This window comes from Triplophysa rosa, linkage group LG9 (genome assembly GCF_024868665.1).
Source record: "Triplophysa rosa linkage group LG9, Trosa_1v2, whole genome shotgun sequence".
Lineage (NCBI taxonomy): Eukaryota > Metazoa > Chordata > Actinopteri > Cypriniformes > Nemacheilidae > Triplophysa > Triplophysa rosa.
In genome coordinates this window covers 22,615,364-22,637,829 of record NC_079898.1, presented here as the reverse complement: position 1 = coordinate 22,637,829, position 22,466 = coordinate 22,615,364, and the positions used below count along the sequence as shown (strand labels likewise).

General features: G+C 37.6%; 1 long non-coding RNA gene across 1 annotated transcript in view; it reads right to left on the bottom strand.

Annotated features, from left to right (window-relative positions):
* Positions 1-12,513: 12,513 nt before the first annotated feature.
* Positions 12,514-22,466, bottom strand: part of LOC130558719 (uncharacterized) — a 16,811-nt gene continuing 6,858 nt past the window's right edge. Inside the window, exons 3-4 of the long non-coding RNA XR_008963481.1 lie at positions 19,660-19,805; positions 12,514-12,616 (exon numbers count right to left, since the gene is read on the bottom strand). This is a non-coding gene — a long non-coding RNA (uncharacterized LOC130558719). The remainder of the gene's footprint in view (positions 12,617-19,659; positions 19,806-22,466) is intronic.

Sequence of the window (22,466 nt, the reverse complement as noted above, 5' to 3'; positions counted from 1 at the left end):
TATTTTGAAGAATGTTGGTAACTGAACAACGGCAGTACCCATTGACTTCCATTGTACGGACACAAAACCAATTCAAGTGAATGGGTACCGCCGTTGTTCGGTTACCAGCATTCATAACAAGTTTATCCTGCAAGCCAAATTAATTTATTTTAAAATGCCTTTATTTTTGTTTTTGAGTTATTTTTGATATTTTGTTAAAATCAAATAAGACACCAAAGGTTTTTACTTGGTCCGAGTAAGTTTAAAAGAACTGCACCGTAGAGCTGAATCAGATCTTACCAACCGTATACAAATTTGAAAGTAATAGAGCCGTGCTCAATTAGACCGAGCGGCATGAGAGGAGAGATCCAGAGAGACACGAACATGAGATAACTGTGAAGAACAGAAAGAGTCCTTGCATGAAAGCTTATCAGACGGACAGTCCCGGCCCCTCAATCTCATCCCTCTGTCATCATCTCTGCAAAGGTCACTTACCGTAATTAAAAAAGGCCTGATGGCTGGAGACAGGAGGAACAGGGCTCAGCTTTGTGCCAGAAGGCCCGTGGCATAAACAACAGCCCAGCACACCAGCAATCAAAAGATCATTTAGACCCTCGCTCAGCTTCTGTGTCATACTGATTTCCCTGAAAGGTTAATATCACCGGGAATGCGGTGCCCAGCCAAAAGTGGCCCCTGACCGTCACTCTCTCTGTCTATATCTCACCCTAGTGATCTCCAATCCATCGGCAGGGGGAGAGAATGGCGCCTTTGTGCTTGTGCTGAAACTTGATTAAAAGCTGGCAGAGATATATGCGGAGCTTATTTACACAAATTCATAAATCTGTTACCGCCCTCTTTCATCACACCTGTACCTGTTGCTCATCCTGTTATGTTTTGCATCTCTTTAGTCATCAGGTTTCTACTCATAAGTTCATGCAAAAATCTTTTTCATGACTTTCATACTTCTGCAGAACACATAATATTTGGAAGAGTGAAACAACATTGACCCCCATTGACTTATATGGACACAAAACCACAGAGACATTTCTCAAAATATCTTGTTTCTCACAATATCTATGTTGTGTTCCAGAGAAGAAAAAAGTCATACAGGTGAACAACATGAACAACATGATGGTCAATAAAGCAAATAATTGTATTAGTTATGAGTTCATTAGGTATTGCAAAACAAGCAAAACCAAGAAACCAGCTTTCGGTTTTACACACCGATATTTGACACTCTTTTAAGAAACTTAAGTAGAGCAAATTTCTGTCTAAATTATTAATAAAATCAATTTGTGTGCAATTGTTGTTTATTTATCATTTATATTTCACGTAAGCATGTTTTCATGAATGATTTCCACAGACATTTGTTCTGCTTTTGTTTTATAAATGAGGACCGATGAACACATAGCCTACTGTACGACAAGGAATCATGGAAAGCTTTCTTTATGTCCTGGGCAGAACATTTCATCTGACAGAAAGCACATGGGACACAGATCAGATTCAGACCCAAACCGCTACATCAAACTATTTCACGCAGCTTTGTTTGGCTATCTCTACAAAATATGTCATCATTTACCATCTGGCCAAGCTGACATGTCTGCGTAAGAAAGTTCAAGGACGGTCAGTTAATTGCACAAAGCAATCATGTAATAATTATTTTTGAAAGATTGAAACTCTTACTGATGGATCAATTGAAAATTAAATATGTTGTAAGTTTCTTTACTGTAATTAGCAATTTACTGCTTATTTTTGGCAATTACACTGTAATTTGTTCTTGCTTAAAGAAACACAGAGAAATTTATTTGGAAGAATGCTTGTAACCAAACAGTTCTTGGCCACTATTAACTACCACGGTAGGAATTAGTCAAAGTCAAAAGTGGCCCAACTGTTTGCTTTCCTACATTCTTCAAAATATCTTATTTTGTGTTCAACAGAACAAAGAAATGTATAAAGCAATTTTTCTACTCTGCTTTGTCAATGGTGACCAAGAACTGTTTGGTTACAAGCATTCTTCCAAATACTGTATCGTTCTTTGTGTTCATCAGAACAAAGACATTTGTACAGATTTGGAACAACTTGAGGGCGAGAAAATTATGACAGAATTTTCATTTTTGGGTGAACTGTTCCTTTATGAACTAGGTCATGTGACCTATCATATCTGTACTTTATTTTAGTATTATATTATTTTTATAGTTTTACATACCTTTATAAGCTACACTGATATCAGAATTCTTTAAAGCTTTGTTTAGAAAAAAAGAGATGGAAGAATAGAAAGAAATGTAAAGATTGTGTTAACATTGGTAAGACCTTGCACTCATTCCTGAACCTGTCTGCATACCAGGACATATGGGATGTGTGATGAGACAGCTCTGCAGTGAGAGAGACCCACAGAGGGTGATAATGTGAGCTCTGTTCCAGGAGAGACAGCAAGACCCTCCGCGCTGGATCATCTCAGGACCGCTGACATGAAAAATCATCTAAGGCCAATGCATCGGTCGACCCTCATCAGCAGCGCAGGATTAATCACGAGCACAGGAGCTCACAATTTAAGACAGAAGCATCTGTAAAACCCATCACGCTTTCTCAGTCCCCTCCGACTACCTCCCAGAACAAACACATCCCGGAGATTTACACCGGTGTGGAAAAATCTAGAATCTGATAAATAAATCCATTTCCCTGGTGATTTGTCGACAGTTTGGTTTCCACAATGTGCCTGTTTTAGGGGCCCCTAAAGGGTCAAGGTTGTCAGAAAGGTCACGTTGTCGGTTAAGCCATCGTGTTTTGGCAGCGGAGTCACGAACTTTGACCTCTGGGCCCTGAGAGCCCAAGCCTAGGCCGCCCAGGCAAGAGTTACACGAGGACCACCTTCTCCCGCTAATTGACATAATCTCTAAACTCCAGTAGCTGCCCCCGTTTCTCAGCCGAGCAGGCAGGTTAATCAATAGAGCCGAGACGGTGGAGGGTGAGAGAGGCCCGGTGGTCTCAAACCATTCAGTCCTTCCAAAAGCTCCTCTAGGGCTTGAAGAAACCTAATAAAGCCATTCTCTGGCATTGTTCATGGGGAATGGCCGAATGCCATGTCTGGCTCTTGCGACCCACTCCTTACACCCGCGCACTCAAAGTGAGTTCCCATGAGGAAAGTGGAAGCACAAAGCCCATTTAGCAGAAGAAATACAGCTTTTTATCAGGGTGGTAGAATTGGGGTCATTAGGGTTGTGCCACCCCCCAATACTAACCTTTACCTCCCTCAGTGCTGCATGTGAGCCCACCCTCCGTCCTCCTCCCATCGCTCATTCATATGCGTAAGAGCCTGTGAAAAGATGCTGGGAAGCTCAGGAGCTGATGGCCTGCCAATCAATCTGTCAATCACAGCCGTCAAACAGCATATGTGCCATGGGCTGTTGGATTACATCACTATTGGCAGCCACTGTAATGTGATGAGGGGAAATCACAAAAGTTATCAAAAGTGATATCCTGTGCGATGTTTGTTTTGAATTCTCCCTCAGGTTTGATTATATGAGGTGTGTGGTACAAAATGGACTAAGGTAAACTTTTAAGGCATTTGTTTGACAAAATTATTGCAAACTGCTGTACAGCACATCATGGAATAAGGGTTTTATTTAAATAAACGAAAAAATGCATGAAAAACCAAAAAGCCTGAAAGGAAATAAAGCAAACATTAACTTTATCAGTTATTGATAATTATGCATCCTCTCATAATATTTTGCACACGTGATAACATTTTTACATTTTTGAAGCTGAGCTCCTGTTTATACTCCAAGTACAGAATACAAAGTTTTAATACATCTTTATTAAAACAGTTATATATATAACTGTTTTAATAAAGATGTATTAAAACTTTGTATAATATATACGTATAATGTATTTAGAGACAGAACTGAAAATGGAGAGTTTATTATTTCTGTAAAAATTTCTGCCCTGAAAGTGAGAGTTGGTTGTGGTCAAAATCACTAACTCACATATTATTCTTTTGGCAAAAAATGTCTCCTCTGGAGTTTCTAAAGACATCTTAATAATGTCTAAAAATACAAGTCAGCAAGTCATAGATTTAATACTGTATGACTTCATCAAAAACTTCTAAGATCTATTCGTGTGGGCTACACTATTTACAATACAATCAAAACAAAATCGAAACTGACACTTTCATTATTCCAATGTAAAATAATAAGTTAAATTGGGTTTGAAGTGACATTGAATGTTGAAAATCCTTTTATAGCTCTGCACTCTTGCTGTACGCCAACAATTGTCTCATCTACAATGATTAAAAGACTTCTCTCAGTTGCAACCCGGGTTGGTGAGCACCTGGTTCAGTGTGGATCTGTCCGCCTACCTAAAAGAGAAACATGCACATCCGTATGGCTCTCGCCCAGAAACACAGCTCAATGCCTGCATTCAGTACAGAACAGCTATAATGCTGTCATACCACACTTCACATACTGTAAGCGTTCCCCTGGTCTCCATCTGTGGCACTGATCTCAGTTTGCCCACACCTACACCACAAAGGTCAACAAACACGAAAGAGAGAGATTTAAAGAATGCATTTGCAGAGACATAGTAGGCCTGTGTGGAATGGACTACAGGTGAATCATTCAATTATATTATATTCATATATATATATATTATTCAATTAATTATATTCTGTTAGGATACCTTAAACAATTTCTAAAGGACATTTTCTGGATGGGTTTGAGACTAACGTGAATGTATAAATGTAAATGTAGAATTATTTTGCATATAGCCCAAACTGTCTATTTAGTCATTTTTTGAGATACAGTATGCATATTCTATTATAAAGTATAGTAGGCCAATATTTATAGTGTAGTTTAATATTAATTTTATTTCGAGTTTTTTAGAATAAAAAGTACAATACTTGTTTGTTGTTGTCTTAAAGAAATGCATAACTGCCTATCATCTGCATAAATACAGTGCATGCTAAAAAATAAAAAATATATAAAAATAGCCATATAATCCATATAATTTTGCATTTGCATTTGTGAATTTGGCAGGAGCTTTTATCCAAAGTGACTTACATTGGATTCTATCTCGTATGTTTTTTATTTGCTATATATCATTTATCAACTGTAAAACATCATAAAAGCAGCATTGAAACCATGGTTTAGCAACATTCTCACCTGTTTTCACAGACAAGGCTTAGTTTTAGCCCGGACTAAATTATTTAAAAAATGTATCAGAAAAAACATTACTTGTGTGCATCTTGAGACAAATCAATGACACTGATAGATTTTAAGATATACAGGGCAACGTATGTTTAGTTAAGACAGCTCAAACATTCATTTTAGTTTGGGACTAGCCTTAAAGCCCCACTGAAATCAAAATGAAAGTTTTTTCCTTTTATTGAAAATAAGTTAGCCTTAAGGATGTCAATAAACTGATATGCTCCTACGCGCTCACAAAATTCCCATTTAGAAGATATAACCTCTCAAAACTGACAGTCTGGCACGTGCGCTCAAACAAATCTAGAAATTTCATGACATCACGCTACACTTCAGCCTCTCGTCAAAGTTCTCGTCCAATCAAATCGGCTTTAGAATCAGAAGAGTTCCGCCCCCTTTACTATGAGAGCTGCGGAAGCAGCACCTCATATCAGCCACTAATTCGCACATTTATTATGTCCTACGTGGTAAATGACGCATAGTGCACTAGATGGGAGATAGGGGATGATCCAGACAGTGTAAACATTAACAAAGTCTTAATTTAGCATTAGTGTCACGCGAGCGGTTGCACGTCAGAGACACAATAGCACAGAGCTGATCATATCCGTTGATCATACATGCAAATCTGCTGAGAAAACAAAATGTATCTGTTTCGAGTCTACACAGAATATTGAATGTGAAGGCTCTATGGAAGAGAACGGACATCACAGCCTTGATGAGTGAAGGAGAAGTCAAACGCCAACGTAAATAACAAGCTTCCTATTCTTTTCAATAGACTTTTATATTAAAATTAAATATTAAACTTAAGCTTCTGTCTGGAAACCTGCAAGACAGATATATTGCCAGATCTGTGCCAATATAGTGCAATAAAGTGGAATGGATGTATTTGTGCTGAATCAGGGGCTCCACCCGGAGGCATTTCTATCCAAATCCTCTGGCAACCAGCTGGTGAGATAGAAAGAAAACGTTAGCATCAGTCTTTCATTAAACACTCAATCACTGCCACAATATTACCCTCTCCACTTTTTAATTTACATCACTGCCTCACCCAGACACATTCATCCATTCAGGGGTGTCATTTCAAGGTTATCACCAGAATAACCAAAGCCAGATATAACTACAATGCTTCCATAGCACCAGAAGTGGACATTTCCGAGGTGCCTGTGAGCTACCTCATTGCTGTCCGTGTTGTCATTGTGTTTTCCATCCTGCTGTCTGCACCAATATTGTTCTGTCTGCTGTCCTTGAATAATGGTTCCGCTGGCCTTTGTGCAGTTAAAATAGCATCCAGATTTTATACTGGGCAACACAGTTTGTATTAGAAAAGCAAACAAAATGTCTCTAAAATTAGACATTATTATGTTATATTGTGCTATATTTATTAGGCACAAATCACATTGTGGTAAGCACAAAATGTTTGTAAACAAGACTGTCCAAAAATCAAACATTAAAATGTATCATTATGCATGTATTTAGTAAGCAATGGCACAAAACACATTTTTGGTCTTGTAAATGAACCTGTTTTTAATGTCTGGCTTGTTTTTTCCTTCGTAGTTTTGTTTAGTTTTATAAATGGTTTTTGAGGATGGGGGCATGTCATGCAAAAAGTGCATTTTGGCATATGTCTAATCTGACAAGCTTCTACCAAGTAACATACGAGCTTGATTGGACCTCTGACATCAGCAAGAACGAAATGCAAAGTGTTTTCATTTTCTGAGTTTTTCATTTGTTATTTTGTTATCCAAAATGCATCAAATTTGTACAGATAGTTGTTCTTCTATTCTTTTATTTATTCCTGTAGTCTGTGACCCTACTAGAACAGACCGGTGACCCATGAGGTCATGACCAACCAGTTGAGAACAACGAATGGGGAATCTGAATTTGGGAACCACTTGGCTCCTGCTGTTCTGGCCACATTGAATTCAGTGGCATTACAACGATACGAAGGACATGGCATTGAAAGAAAGGGAAAAATCTAAGGCAGAAATATTGAGCTCTTGTGTTTGTAAAACAGAGCCAAGTCGCAGATTGAAATGATTTATGTTTGACTATGTTCTTTCTTTTTTCCTACTCAACTTTCAGGGGGTTGGAAACCCACCAGTCTTTCTGACAACACACTCTCAAAATCAATGTGTCTCTTTCTCTATACATCTATGTAAACTGTGAATATGAGATCTCTGTTTATACACAGCAAAATCGCCAGTGTTAAAAAAGGTCAAATTAACACTCACAGTGTTTATATAATCCACACTTTGAGAGTGTGGATTATATATACACTGTGCGTGTTAATTTGACCTTTTTTGACAATGGCGATTTTACTGTGTACTATACGTGCCGTGGTCTCTTTCCAAGACAAGCGTTCATGCACTTCAAAGTAATAAGAGGGGCTTATCGCAGCTCCAGTGTGCACATGTGTTTATGAGGCAGGCAAGAAATCATGCGACACATTTTAAGTGCCAAAAGAGCTGTTTGCTGCAATGACCCCAAGCCAGATCTAGAAGATCTAAGGTTCTGCCGATATTCCTGGCAAACAAGCAGGGCGATATACAGTATCTCACCCCTCGCTTCCTCTGCAACTTGAATTAATGAGCAGCTGCCCCAAAACAAGCCACAGGGCCTTTCTTTCTCAACGGAGGAGAGATTTTTGACCATCATGTACAATAGATGAGAGAATTTGCTAGAGGATTGGGTTGGCATTGAGTCACATCCACATCCATCCAGATGCTTTACGTTCATTCTGAGCAAATTTTCATTTAATCATCATTGTTTTGTGGCCATTCCAGTCCAGTGTCTGTTGAATTTCAACAAAATCAAACCTCAGGAGTGACATAAAGTCATCTAACAGCATTGTGAAAGACTGACAGCATGACAAGCCACAGGAAAACTGATCAAAATCCAGGTCATCTCATAAAAAAATAATTTTTGAACTTTACCTAAGTGTAGAAATATTACTGTTGTACTGTTTAAGTGAATATGAACTTGTTTTCTTTGCAGAATTCGAGGTCTGAAAAAATACAGAGCATCTTTTCTGTTATTTTCACCTGTTTCTCCAGTTTTCATTTTCTGCAAATAAATGCAAAGAAACATTATTTTTATTTGTAATTTGAAAGAACTATTATTAGCAGTCCACACAAAAATGATCGTTTTACCTAAATACATGAATCCGGCCACATGGATTTGTCTTCTTACTATAACTGTCTCTAAAAACACACAGCACAGAGACTGGATTCATAGTGGCGATGAGTGTCACGCACCGTGGTCTAAAAACCTCTCCGTTTGAGCAGCATTACATCATCAGAATGTGATGTCATACTGCAAACATTTAGCATAGGAAAAAACAATGTTCTGAACACACTGTCATTTACACGTACACAGTATTGGGCTGTCACTTCCAGTCGTAACATGAAAGACACGTAAAAACATATGCTTACACTTATTAATAATCAAAATAATCACAATGTGTAATTCGCATTAATCTGGTCCAAAGTTATGTCACACAAAAAAGGAAGAGAACGAACAGAACGAAGAGCAATTTATTACAAGGGATATTGTGAAACAACATAATGCGAATTCAAGACAAACTGGGAAGTGCAAACTGAATATTTTTGTGAGTGGTGCCGTTCAATATGTTTAATGTGTCTTTCACGTTGCTGTGGAGGTGGTAACAAATGTCAGTGATCAAGGGAGCAATAGAGTTATCTGTCATTAAACCGTAATCTGTTAGGATTTTGCTAGCAGGCTGTAAATATGTCAACTTTAACTAACTTGCTCAGCGAGATTCTCTTCGAACTGCTGTTCCGCCATAAGAGTAGTTGACCTGTACGAGTAAACTGCCTGAAGAAAAGAGCAATAAAGGGATAGCTTTAAGTCATGTTGTTCAAAACCCGACTACAGTATGAGTCTTGCTTCTCTGGAACACAAAAGAAGATATTTTGAGAAATGTCTCGGTGGTTTTGTGTCCATACAATGGAATAAATGAAGGCCAATGTTTTAGGCAATGTGGCATGAGATGACATGAGGGTGAGTAATCTATGAAAGAACTTTCATTTTTGGGTAAACCATCCCTTTAACTTTCCTATCTACCAAATATTCCCTGTGCTGGAACCAAAGGTGATTCATCTTAATTTAACCCTGTTTGTAGCTCCGCTGCGGAGATAGCGCTACCTCTGTTCACTGGATCTTAAATCACCAGCTGTTTGCTTTGTCTCCAGCACTCAACACCTTCATATAAAGTGAGAGCAATGTTCCGCTGGCAGCGGCGAGCTGATGGCCTCTTTATTTCCTCAGTTCATCAGTCCCCGGGATAAACTCGTATCTGTACATAGACGCCACACTTCAGTAAACCCATCGCATTCACATTAACATTGCATTTTTTTGGAGGATCTATCGTCAGAAATGCAATACAATATACATATATAGTGTATAAAGACCTCACAAAATGAACCGTTGTATTTGTATTATCGTAGAATGAGCTATTTCCATCTACTTACACCGCGGGTCCCCTTGCATGGAATTCGTCATGTTGTTTCTGCAGTAGCCCTAAACCGACAAACTGCAGATTTGTAAATATCTCCTTCGGCAAAGAAGCGAAAACATGACACCATCTTAGTTGTGTCAGCCATCTTTTGTGTTGTGCTAACGAAATAAATCATACAGGCGTGGAATGGATGAGTGAATGATGAACCAGGTGAATTTCATTGAGAAATCTATTGATCATTAAACATAACACGGCATCTTTTAAGAAGGCAAATTCTGGATCACAGCCTGAACAGCAGAGGGGTCGTCGCTTCCAAGAAACGTGTTGCAGGAACATGACAAACCATCACGATGAATTCCATCACGATGACCACATTCCCACATCCTGGGCTCAGTATGGACACATGAGACCTGAGTCAAAGCTCAGGGGTGAGTGGAGACACGTCCAGATGTGGAGACAGTTTGTCCGGGGAGGGTGTGACAGGCCCAGTGTGTTATCTATGGTCAGGGTTTGCTCTCAGTCTTGGAATGTTTGGAAATGTGTTTACCTCAAGGGAATATTTTAAGTTAATTTGTTAAGACTGTTTGGGGGAAGCACTTTCAGTTCATGATCAAAAGCACTTACTGTGCAAGAATGTGTCATAAGTATAACTAGACTCAGTGACAACATGCCCAAGAATGTGATCACAAATAATCATTTAAAGAAATTATGATTTTAATTTCCTCATCCTTGTGTCGTTTGCAATTTGCATGTGGTTACATTTTTTGAAAAGGAGCGCAAAAGGAGAAATTGTCAAATTAAGCTTGCAGTGCATTCTGGGATTGCGCTGTCTTTGAAGGATATGTATAGTGAGATTAACTTTTAAAGCTGCCTTTTGGGGGTGCAATTAAGATTCCCTAAAATTGTACCTCTTTAAGTAGCTCGTTTGACTTTGCAAGTGCCACAGACATCCTGCATCTGCTCCCGCAAAAAAAGTACAAAGTTCGGAAGTTACATGACAAAGTTATGTGTTCAAGGCTAAAGGTTTCTGTCTCTGACAACCATGGCTAGATTCATTTCCCCCCGAAATTCCAGTGCATTCCTTGACACTTCCACTATCACCATTAAATCACACATCCTTCAGCTCAGTGACCCTTCTTCGGTCTCCATAAATCAGACGGCTAATGAGATCTGACCCGCTGATGACTGCACAGCAGCAACTGAAAAATGCTCCCTTTTGTCTCACCTGGTCTCACCTGGTCTCACCTCATGGCTACAAATCTTCTGGTCTGTGTCTCCGCTGCCTATCTCTCTGAAGACCTGAATGACAGGCTCCACGGAGACTCCATCGGCAGGAGGGGGGATTTGGGATGAGAGGGAAGCAGAGATTAAAGGGTCCATGTGTAACTGTCTGGCTGACAGGCGATACATTAACATTCATCACGAGAGAAGCAGTCTGGAGAGATATGAGGATGAGAAAGAGAAATGAGGTGTGCTTGTTATGTTGGACAACAAAGTGATTTCCAAAAAGATTCAAATTGACACCAGCATCAGAAACAGGACTGGGTTAAAGTGACATATGTCTGACTCCTGCAAAACAAGTTTACAGTTTACAAGCTTACATATGTAATCTACAACTGAAAGATGTGATATATTTTCAAACATACCAGCAAACTTAAAAACTGAAGATAATCAGCTTCATTCAATTTTTTATGAGTCATGAGTCAATTAAACTTAAATAATATCGAATTGACTGTAAAATACAAGTAGATTTTTAGAGTCAGCTCAATTTAATTAAGTTCAATTGACTCATAAAGCTAACTTTATTTAACTTAAAAAATGAAGGCAGCTGAAATTGGTGACATTTTTTACAGTGTATTGGTTTGTTTTTGGTACTTGTTTTAAATATGTTTAAAAACAAATAATAATAACATTAATAAACTCTAGGTATTTATATGATTTTAATTTTATCATATCAGTACACGTATACTGTTTTGAATCAGTATGTTATTATATTTATTTTTATTTATTTATTATTTATTTAATTGTTACTCTCTATACTGGATTCTGGTAATATATAAATTGAGTGTACAATATATAATTTCTATACAGCCCCCGAAAAATATTAAGAGACCATGATCATTTTTGAGAAAAAGATAATTTTGTTTCATTCTGTAACAATTTTTCTCCAAAATTTCAAAGAAAAATATTGTTTCTATTCGCATCTTTTTGCAGAAAACGAAGAAAAAGGTCAAAATAACAGAAAAGATGCTCTATATTTTTTCAGACTTCAAATAAAGAAAACAAGTATTGTTTATTACATAGTACATATTCACTTTTAAGCAATACAACAGTAATATTTGTACATGTATTTAGGAAAAGTTAAAAAAAAGTGATAACTTTTTTACAGTTTTCATGTGTCTTGTCATGCTGTCAGTCTTTCAAATTGCAGTTGGATGACTTTTTCACTCCTGAGGTTTGATTTTGGTGAAATTCAACAGACACTGGACTGGAGTGACCACAATACATCTAGAAATTATGATTAAAATGAAAATTTGGAATGACCTCTTAATTTTGTTTAATTAAAATAAACTTACAGAACAGAAAATGACAGAACATTACACACAAACACACACTCACCATACATATTTATATTTGGACTTGACACTGACACTTTTCAATCTGTCTTGTATGAGTGCGTGTGTGTGTGTGTGTGTGTGTGTGTGTGTGCGTGAGCACATGTGTGTGTGTGTGTGTGTGTGTGTGCGTGTGTGTGTGTGTGCTGTGCGTGCGTGTGTGCATCTGTGTGTGCGTGTGTGTGTGCGTGCGTGTGTGCATCTGTGTGTGTGGGTGTACTGAGCCAGACCTCCATCAGTGTATGGCCCTCTTGTGCCTGTTGACTGCTGGCTGGACTGAAGCTGTAGTTGACAGTGATTTAATCGTGTCGTCTAGTTCATCATCTCCAAGTGAAAGCTCAACAGATCTGTTGATGGAAAGGCACATGTAAACAAATCCACATCTTCCTGTGAGGACTGACTACACCACAAAAAATATGTGTACAAGCCAGCACGCTTTCATCCTCTCACACTCGCACACACAGGACAGTTTCAGTTCATTTCAATTTTACATCGGCGGGGCTAAAAATATGTTTTTACAGACCTTTCAGCCAAACTAAACATGAAAACATAAACATGAAAACAAGTGTTGTGAAAGGCAGCCCAGACGCCCAGAGACTTCCTGCTGATGCTGATATTCTGCTGGTGCCGAACTGATCTCAAAAGAGTTTAGAGGGCTGAAGTGAAATTGGCTTTCTGTGTCACCAGACGGAATGCAAACACTAATGAACTGGTTTCGAACTGGTTTCCTAAATACCCCATCTTCCACTGGTGACAATGTACAATCTACATACTCTATACTACAGCAATTAGCATGAAAGTATGCAATTCCGAATAGTTGCTATGTTGTGATGCTCAAACAAACAGAGAAATGTTTTGACACCACCACAGTGTTTACAGTTGGTTACAGTTGTTTACGATCTACAAGCAGAATAGGAGAAAATCTATTCAATGTGGAAAAATAAAACACATCACCACATCATTTAGGTCATTTTCTCTTACAAGATATTTACATGCAGTTGACTATGATCTGTGTTGCAGCCACAATTCAATTGCATTTTAAAACAGATTGTAATGTTTATAACATTGGTAGACTGCCTTCCATCTCTCAACATGTTTTAGAAATGTTCCAGGTTTGGTTTTGTAACACAGTTCTATCAAAATACTAATTTCACTGATGATTTTTGTTATACTCGCAGAGGTTTGTTATCACTGGCTGACTCTTTACTGTCTTTGGTCTCTATGATTCTGTTGTCTGTCATCAGAAAATGAAGCATGAAGCTGTTTCCCTACAGTAGTGTGTAACTTTGAAAACATGACTAGCCCTTATGAACCACACTTATGAAATAATGTCCCAGCGGTTGAGCCTGTTGTTTGGAACAGTTTTCTCGTGGATCAAAGGGGTCATATCAAAAGGAACCAAACTAGAGATAACAATTAATTATAACATGAAAACAAAAGTCAAAATGTCCCCTAGACTCTCCAGTCCAAAAACACTATTTCATAAAACTAAAACTATATGGCTTGTTTTGAACTCAAGAAAACACATTTACACATTATTAGTGCCTTTTCACCTTAAACACTTATTTCTAAAGACCACACGAATACAAAATAAAAATAGTACACTAAATGTAGAAAAAACATGTTTTCTAGGATTTTAACAGGAAACTGTGGCTAACATTTGACATCACTTAAGTCTGCCACTAAAAGTCAAGTGTATATTCGGCACCAATAGTCAAGTTACAAATAATAGCGCTCTTACACAAAGAAAATATATTTTCCCAAATATTAACTGTCAATATTAAATCATTTAATTTATATAAAAAATATATATACATTAACACATTGTTCATATATTGAATAAACAAAATGAATTGATGCTTTTCATATACTGAAAAATATAAGCACTCACCCATATCTCTTTATTATGCTATGATACTGTAAAGACCAAAAAACATTAAAACAGTGTAAAATTTTAGTTAAGATATCTTATATACTATGATAATACTATAACTACTAGAAAAGACTCTACGTCCCATTCACAGCACTTTCTTGGTGAAACATTGATAGACTTTCTTCTCTCAACATGTTTTAGAAATGTTCCAGGTTTGGTTTTGTAATATATCAAAATACTAATTTCAATGATGATTTTTGTTGTCCTCAAAGGTTTGTTATCACTGGCTGACTCTTTACTGTCTATGATTCTGTTGTCTGTCATCAGAAAATGAAGCATGAAGCTGTTTCCCTACAGTAGTAACTTTGAATACACGACCGACCCTTATGAAACACTGAAATAATGTCCCAGAGGTTAAGCCAGTTGTTTGAAATCTGCTGTTTCACAGCCTTTACATTTTTCCATGGATTAAAGGGGCTAAAAGAGTCAAATGTGATTAAGAGGCACGTCTGCATCTCCTAATGTAATTCAAGATGTGCAAAGAGGAAGTTTTTGAACAATGGAGCAGTTGAAATATACTGGAGCCAGCAGCAAACCCACAGCTCGAGAGCAGCAAACCACTGCTTCCCACAAGGACTTATATAATACCTGGAGAAAAGATATCTGGTAGCATTTACATTTATCTCAATGGCAGGTACTTGGCTAGTGGAGGATTTACAGGAAGTACGTACATGATAGTGATAATAACTCTAAAGAAGCATAAAATGATGTCATTGTGACACTGAAAATAAGGCGACTAACGTCAGTTCTGATGTCACTGGTCAGGGAATGTCTAATTTATGCTTTTAAAAGTCCTTCAAATAAATGAAATAACATATTCAACAATACTTTAATGAATGTGTGATTTGTGTTGCTTGCAAAGCAAATGTCCATCGGAATAAATTACTAAAACAATTCTGAAAGGCCATTAATAGGGAAAGATGCTGATTTTAACCAGGTGGTGTAGTTACGTCACAGCAGCAGCGGCTCGCTCAGACTTTGACCTTTTGGTCTCTCATTTCACATGGAGTGAAGGTGTTGACACAGACGTCTTAAAGGCACATCAGGAAAAGAATGGCCTGTTTAATCCTGAAGGTCAGAGAGAGGCTAAACTTTGATCATCAAAATATATGTACACAAACATTTTCTTCAGAAAACTAAAATATTGAAGATTAATACTGAATTATATTTACAAATGTGCCTTTAATGTTTGGGCACTATCCACGTAATGTCTATCTGAATAGACATTACTGACCACTTACGTGCTTGACCACATGTCTGCAAAAGAAACTCAACGTTGTCATGTGCTGTTTTTACTTTCATCTTTATCTTTCTAGTTGCATACATGCCAAAGAAACCCAATTATCTTTACAAACATTTACACACATTCTCTCTCTCTCTTTTCCAAACTAAAGTCCCAGGGTTCTCAGGTCTTGTTGGATCGTTGATGGAAATGAGGAGTAGGTTTAGAAAACTAGCTAAAATCAAGAAATCTGGGTATTGAATCAGACACCAAGGAGGATTGCTTATGCCAAGTTCACACTACATGATTTTAAGCCCGATTTGTAAGTCGTTGAGCTCGCCGACAGGTCAGGCTGTGATCGGGGGCAAAACAGCGTGCGATCAGCACTCGCCAATCATTATGTGTAAACTAGTAAACGACTCATCAAAGAGGCGCCCTGACGCGTCACTGATGCCTCGCAGACGCCAGACAAATATCTAGCATGATAAATATCTGGAGCTGTCGTCCGACTCGACATCATGTGATGCTAAGTAACGCGACGAGCCACAGCCAATGACAGCAAGCCATGGGTTGAGGTCACCGGAACTGCCCCGTATGCTGATCCATTCTTTCACCCATATCCTTTGTTTTTTCCTTTTTCTAGGTTTTTCCGAGCAGATCATCAAGCAAACAGCTTGTCCATTTTCACATAAACAATTCCAGTGTCGCATGTTTTTCGTGTCATTTTCCGTTCCACTTCTCCTGTTTTTTTTGTGACAAAACGTGGTTTGGGGACGGGATTGAGTCGCAGGGTGACAGAATTGTTCACAGCTCGTGTAATGGGTCGCCTACTGTTGCAGATCATTTACGTAGTGTCACGTAGTGTGAACACATTAACAACTTAAAGACTCCAGACTTCACAGAGAGCAAGTCATGTAGTCTGAACAGCTCAGCAATCGGCCAACGTTTAAAGTTGTGTAATGTGAACTTGGCTTTAAAAATATATTAAATATTATATTAAATAATAGTATTTAAAATAATATATTAAAAAGAAAATATATTTTCCTTTATATTCAGTGTCTGTAAAGAAAATGATTTATTTGAAATATATTGAAAATACATTGTTAATATATTAGAATATTAAAAGAAATGTATTACAATATTTCATATAATTCATTATATTTTCCAATAAATTCCCATAAATTTTAGTTTAGAAAGCACAGCCATTATCCATAAACACACATGCACACACATCCCAGAGGTGGAGGGGGTTTAGTGGACGTATCAATAACAAACACTTCTGAGCGTTTGCTAATTGTTTTACAGCTCTAGTTAAAGGAGAGGCAGCCATTGACTGCATGCTTTATCGAGAGGCTGTTGAGTAATGACCAGACCCTGTGAAAGCCAACATACCAAATCCATAGGGTAAATGGGCCTCAGGGAGAGCCAGGTCAGCGTTAATAATCGACTTATTCTCCTAAAAAATGATGGCTTTATTGGCTTCCTGACATGGGCCACAGCCTTTAAGCAAGATTTATATATCTTCCCGAATGTGCAGAAGATATCATATCTGTGAAATTACCCTCTCCCGTAGCAATATACACACGTACATTCAGAGCTTGAAATTACACATTGTGTCCTGTCTACAGTGTACTTAGGTTAATCAGTAGTGGGAATTGACCAGAAAGTGGTTTGGGCTGAAAAGAGAGCTCTATATTTTTTCATAATTGCCTCTTACTGTAAAAACTGTAAGCAAATGATACAATAGGTTATGTAAGGGATAATGTACAGGCAGCCGGTTGTTATCGCAGAAATAAGCCGAGACAGTGTGATCAGGTCACCACAATGAAGGGGCTTATTTCGTTCAAACGTCACAAACAGGCAAATTTGTTTAATCGTTTGTAAATATAATGTCATATATGTTATTAAAAGACATATTGATAATTCATTTTTGTGTAATATTAAACTGCCCCTCTCAAAATTATTTGCAGCATCCGGGTTACAGGGTGTTATTAGTTTTGAAAATATTTGAAAATAACAACCCTTGGAATGTCGCGACTGGCCAATCAGAATCAAGCATTCAAATGAGCCGTGTAATAACTGGGAATAACGAACCTGCAAATGTCGCGACTGGCCAATCAGAATCAAGCATTCCAACGAGCCGTGTAATACTAAAGCAATATCACACAAGCAGGGTTATGTTACAGCAATATATTGGCACGATTTGGCCATAGGCACGCACATAGGCATGCACGCACACAGGTTTACATGAGCAACACAAGCTCCCTAAAACATGAGATAAACAAATTACTGCAATTTTTGCAAATATTTTTGTTGAATATTTTCTTCTCTCTCTTTCACAACCCACTAATGGGCTAATTGAAGTGGGTTGGGCTAATCAGTAAAGGCAGGTGACACAGGTTACTCGGAGCCTTTAAAAATGACCAGTTTGTGGCTTTCTGATGGAAAATGAAGAATGGATGGTGTTTCTGAGGGGGGTTCAAAAAATACTGATTAATGACTAGTGTCTGTTAAGATTTGATTTGGGTTTATACTTACCGATTTTAGTTCATTTAGGTCATTTTAATACCAGAATAATGGTGTAACAGGGTCATACTGTAGGGAGTGGAGCTGAAACATCCATCCACCTGAAGGACCTTAAAACTGGTCTAAATTATTTTAAAAGAATGAAATATCACCCCAGTTAATGATTTCATGCTGCTATATTTGTACTGGCATTATTGTGAAAATGTTTTTTTGGGGGGGTGACACATGAAGCCCCTGCTGAAAAAACAGTTGAAACCCAACTAGAAACCATTACAGATAGAAGAACCATTAAAATACTATTATGAACCATCAGCTTTTTCCATTAAAATCATAACAAAATTTTGGGCATTATTCCAATAGGATTTAATGGAGCTCTATTGGTTCCCATCTGCCAGATAACATCCCACCAGTAGAATCCACTATTTTAGTTTCTATTAAATTCAATACAATTCCCATTATATCCATTAAATGTTATATTTTTTTCAGGCAGGATTCCCTTGTTTTGTTTCAGCAACGATTTGTGGATGGCCTTTGTCATGTAAAGGAAGCAAAAACTTGGTATTATGACTAGTATTATAAAGAGCACATTTAGGCAAAGATAGTGCTCCTGGTTAAGTTAAAAATATTCATGTGTCAGGCATTAAGTTGCAGAAGTGAGGAACAAGTAGTTTTACAGCGTCGCTGCTAGAAATCTCCTTTTCAGACTGGGTAGGATGTGCTTAAATTTACGGTTTTCACAAAATATATTAATTCAGTCTGAAACTAGATTTCTCATGAAACTTCCATGTTGTTTGAGTACTTAAAGGAGCAAGAACGCTGAGGCCTTGTGCAAGAGAAACAGGAATTTTAATCCTCTTTGTGCCTATGATTAATCTCTCCAATATTAGGAACGATGAGAAACAACCGGTCTGAAAGAACTCCGGTCTGCACAAGAGGAGAAAAATGACTTTGAGCTGTGGGTGAAAATCATACTTTAAATAAACAGCAGGTTTGAATGATGGGCTCACAGCAATGGAAGTAAGGAAGTAATGGAACTTCTCAACATTGTTTGCTAATTCATCTCTCACACTGAACTTACTGTATTCATTTGGACTGGAAATGTTCAGCCTGCAACGGTAAACTGAGTGTCAAATCAATTGAAATGTAATAACCCCCATTCCTGTAAGTGTTGTTGGCCTTCTGTAGAAAATATTGGCAAGTTATGGTTGTCTAGTTTGTGAAATTAAAGAACAAAGGCTGTTAGTGAGACCTTGCCAAAGTCTTCTGAGTAAGTCTGTATTTCCCGCTAACACAAGGTTATTGGATGGACACCTGTGCACGGAGCTGCTACCGAGCTGCTGAGATGGAGAGCTAAGGTCAAATACACTTCTGTAATTTCTGTTTGAAGGCCATTGTGGAATGATTTTAGCCTCCGTGTTTCCTGGAATGTATTGGAACGCAAACGTGTTTATTCGGTTATACTTTGCCATTGGGTAATACAAAACAATGCATTTGCGACATCAGCAGAGCAGGTTTCACTTTCACACGCTCAACTTCCATCTAAATATACATGGTAAAATTCCTTTTATGAATGGAGTCCATCAAATAGAACAGATCACAAACATTCTGACATGGTACAGCATCCGCGGGGCTGGTCGCTGGATACCTCCTGCTATCTGTCGTGGTGAGATTACAGTAGGCTAACATGAAGGAGGTGGATAACAGCTCACCTCAGGGTCTGGAGAGATATTAGAGGCTTCCAAACAACGTGTTGATTGACCGCTTCCAGTTCTGAGGGTGTAAATACATCTTGCAATCCACAAGGGTGACGGGGAAAACCAGGGCTGGAGGTCAACTGCGGAAGTGTCACATGATGCTAAACAAATAGAGACAAAGACAACACATTCACTACTTTAGCAAGTAGTATTTTAGTGCTTAACTCTCGGACAATACGACACACAACAATTGTATTAAATGATAAAGTGTGCAAATAAATGACTGCCACAACATTCATTCTTGGTGGATTTCTCTTCTTTATAGCTGAAGGCAGCAGATGAAATGATGGGCAATTGACTTTTTACCCTAACTTTCTACTGGTGAGTGTGCATAACATGACTGTTTGTAATAACTGTAATTCTACTTGTAAAACAATACACATTTAAAATACAAATTTACATATTCAACCGAGTAAGCAGTACGCTCTTTAAAAAAAGCCAACTATTGGTTTAAATGAACCACATTCTATGTTTGTCCATATCTGACCCAACCATGGGTTAAAACAACACAGCATTTTTAGAGATATAAAGGGAAAAGTGATGTTTGAGATGGTCAAAGGAGTTCCATTTATGTAAAATTCTGAATATAGCTGAATATAAAAACGCAGACAAAATGAATAACAATATGAAACCTAAGAGAAGACAAACAGGGTTTTGATTTGGTTCTTAATTTAGATGTTATCGTTTTAGAATATTACATTAGGACTCTTAAAGTGGCTCCGTGCTGGTTCAGATTCTGAGAAGAATCTCGGCAACATTACAATGTTCTTGGGCAGTTTTGCAATCCATTTTTTATCTATTACAACTTTTCACTTTTGTTCAAGTAAGTGGACAGTCATACTCCCACAGAGATCTATTTATAACGGGAGAAACCAGGTGGCCTCTGTTACGATGGTTTAAGATAGTTCAGTCACTAGATGTGTGCTACTGAGAGTTTTGTTACCCTTGAAACATTTTTAGATGTTTTGTGTGAGGTTTGCTTTTTAGCTTTCTACAAACCAGTGAAAGTCTGAGATGTTCTCAAAAATAGGATACAAGCCTGTGTGTGCAGTGTATCAGTGAACAATCTTCTACTACTTTAAAGAACATAAAAACAGCAGCAAATGGGAGGATTTTTGGCATACAGTAGTGCTAAAGGGCTTGTTTGGAAGAGTATTGGATGAGTATTGGAAGAGCTGGATGAGAAATGAAATGGTTCATATTACATTTTCAAACTTTTGATTGCGGACTTTAATATCTTGCCAAATTTTAGCGCAGTGTGAAAAATAGTTCAGATCTGAAACAGTAAAGGAGTAGCATGTGAAATTTTCTAGGACCTTTTTCTCAGGAAAAAATGTTGCTGCCCGAAAGAAACAAATATGTAAAGAGTTTTTTTCATATCAGTGATGCGGGGGACCAACTAGTTTATCTTATTTGTATGTTTCCATGGTAACATCATCCTAAATTAACAAAACCAGCAATAACTCACAGCTTCTGTCCACGCCTCCTCTCCTCCTGCTGGGAAAGTCATTCAGCACACCCAGCGCTTCGACAGGAGACCAGTGAGGGCCAACACACGAGAGGGTAATGCAGAGCATGCTGTGACACTCAGAACAAACCCACTGGCAGAGGAAATATATCATGCCTGAGGAATGACAGATTTGTGCTTTAACGCCACAAGTCATTTCACTTCGTGTTTAATCCTCAAGTGGTGTTAATTACTACTACTACTAACTGCACTAATCTGCTGTTAGTGGACAAATTTGGGCACTTTGTGATTCCATTTATATTTTACATAAATGTCATAAAATTATAAAATAATATTTTTCTTTTTAATAAAATTATGCATTTATTTGGTGATTTTTATGTTATTTTTTAACTCAATTACTCCGTTTAATGGAATGTAAAATAAGCACGTTTTTACGTTTTTCACCCAAAATTCACACGATAAAATAAATGACACTTCTGTTTTTTGTGACATCTGTTAGACTTTGTGACATCTGATAGACTTAGCAATTACTTGAATTATCAATGTAAATGTAAAATGAAAATTTTTTATGTTATTTTTACCTAAAATTCACTTAAAAAAGATTTTCATAAAAACTTCATTCCACTCATTAAAACACAGTAAAAACCCCCCCAAAATATGTCCCACTTTTGTTTTTTAGTGACATCTGATTTAATCAAAATAGCAATTACATGTAATTTCAATGGCAGTACTACTCACTGGTTGCATAGGCCAAAATCTATAAACCAATGTTGTAACAAACTTAAGTTCTAGATTTTCGTCCAGTTAAAATTGTTGAATTAAAAAACACTGTTGGGTACGACTGTGGAAAGATGCCACAATATAAACAAATCTAACCGTGTTATACGGAAAATGCAAAGTAGGAGAAAGTAATCACTTATTTGCAGCAACAAACATCAAACCCTTACAGAAAAGACATGAATTTCACATGTTTTTTACATGTTTTTCGCATGTGATCACATGTATACAACATGTGTTTAGCAAAAAACACGTGTGATCACATGTGAAATGTGTGTTTTCGGAACATTTTGGTGTGAATTCCCACGTGAAACCCATGGGATAACATGTAAAAACCCATGGGATGACATGTGCAACATGTGGTGACGTGAAGAACATGTGATCACATGTGGAGACATGTCGCATATGTTATCCCATGGGATAATGTTCCAAATGGGATAACCAAAATGTTCCAAAAACACACATTTCACATGTGATCACATGTGTTTTTTGCACGTGTGAATTTCGTGTGTCTTTT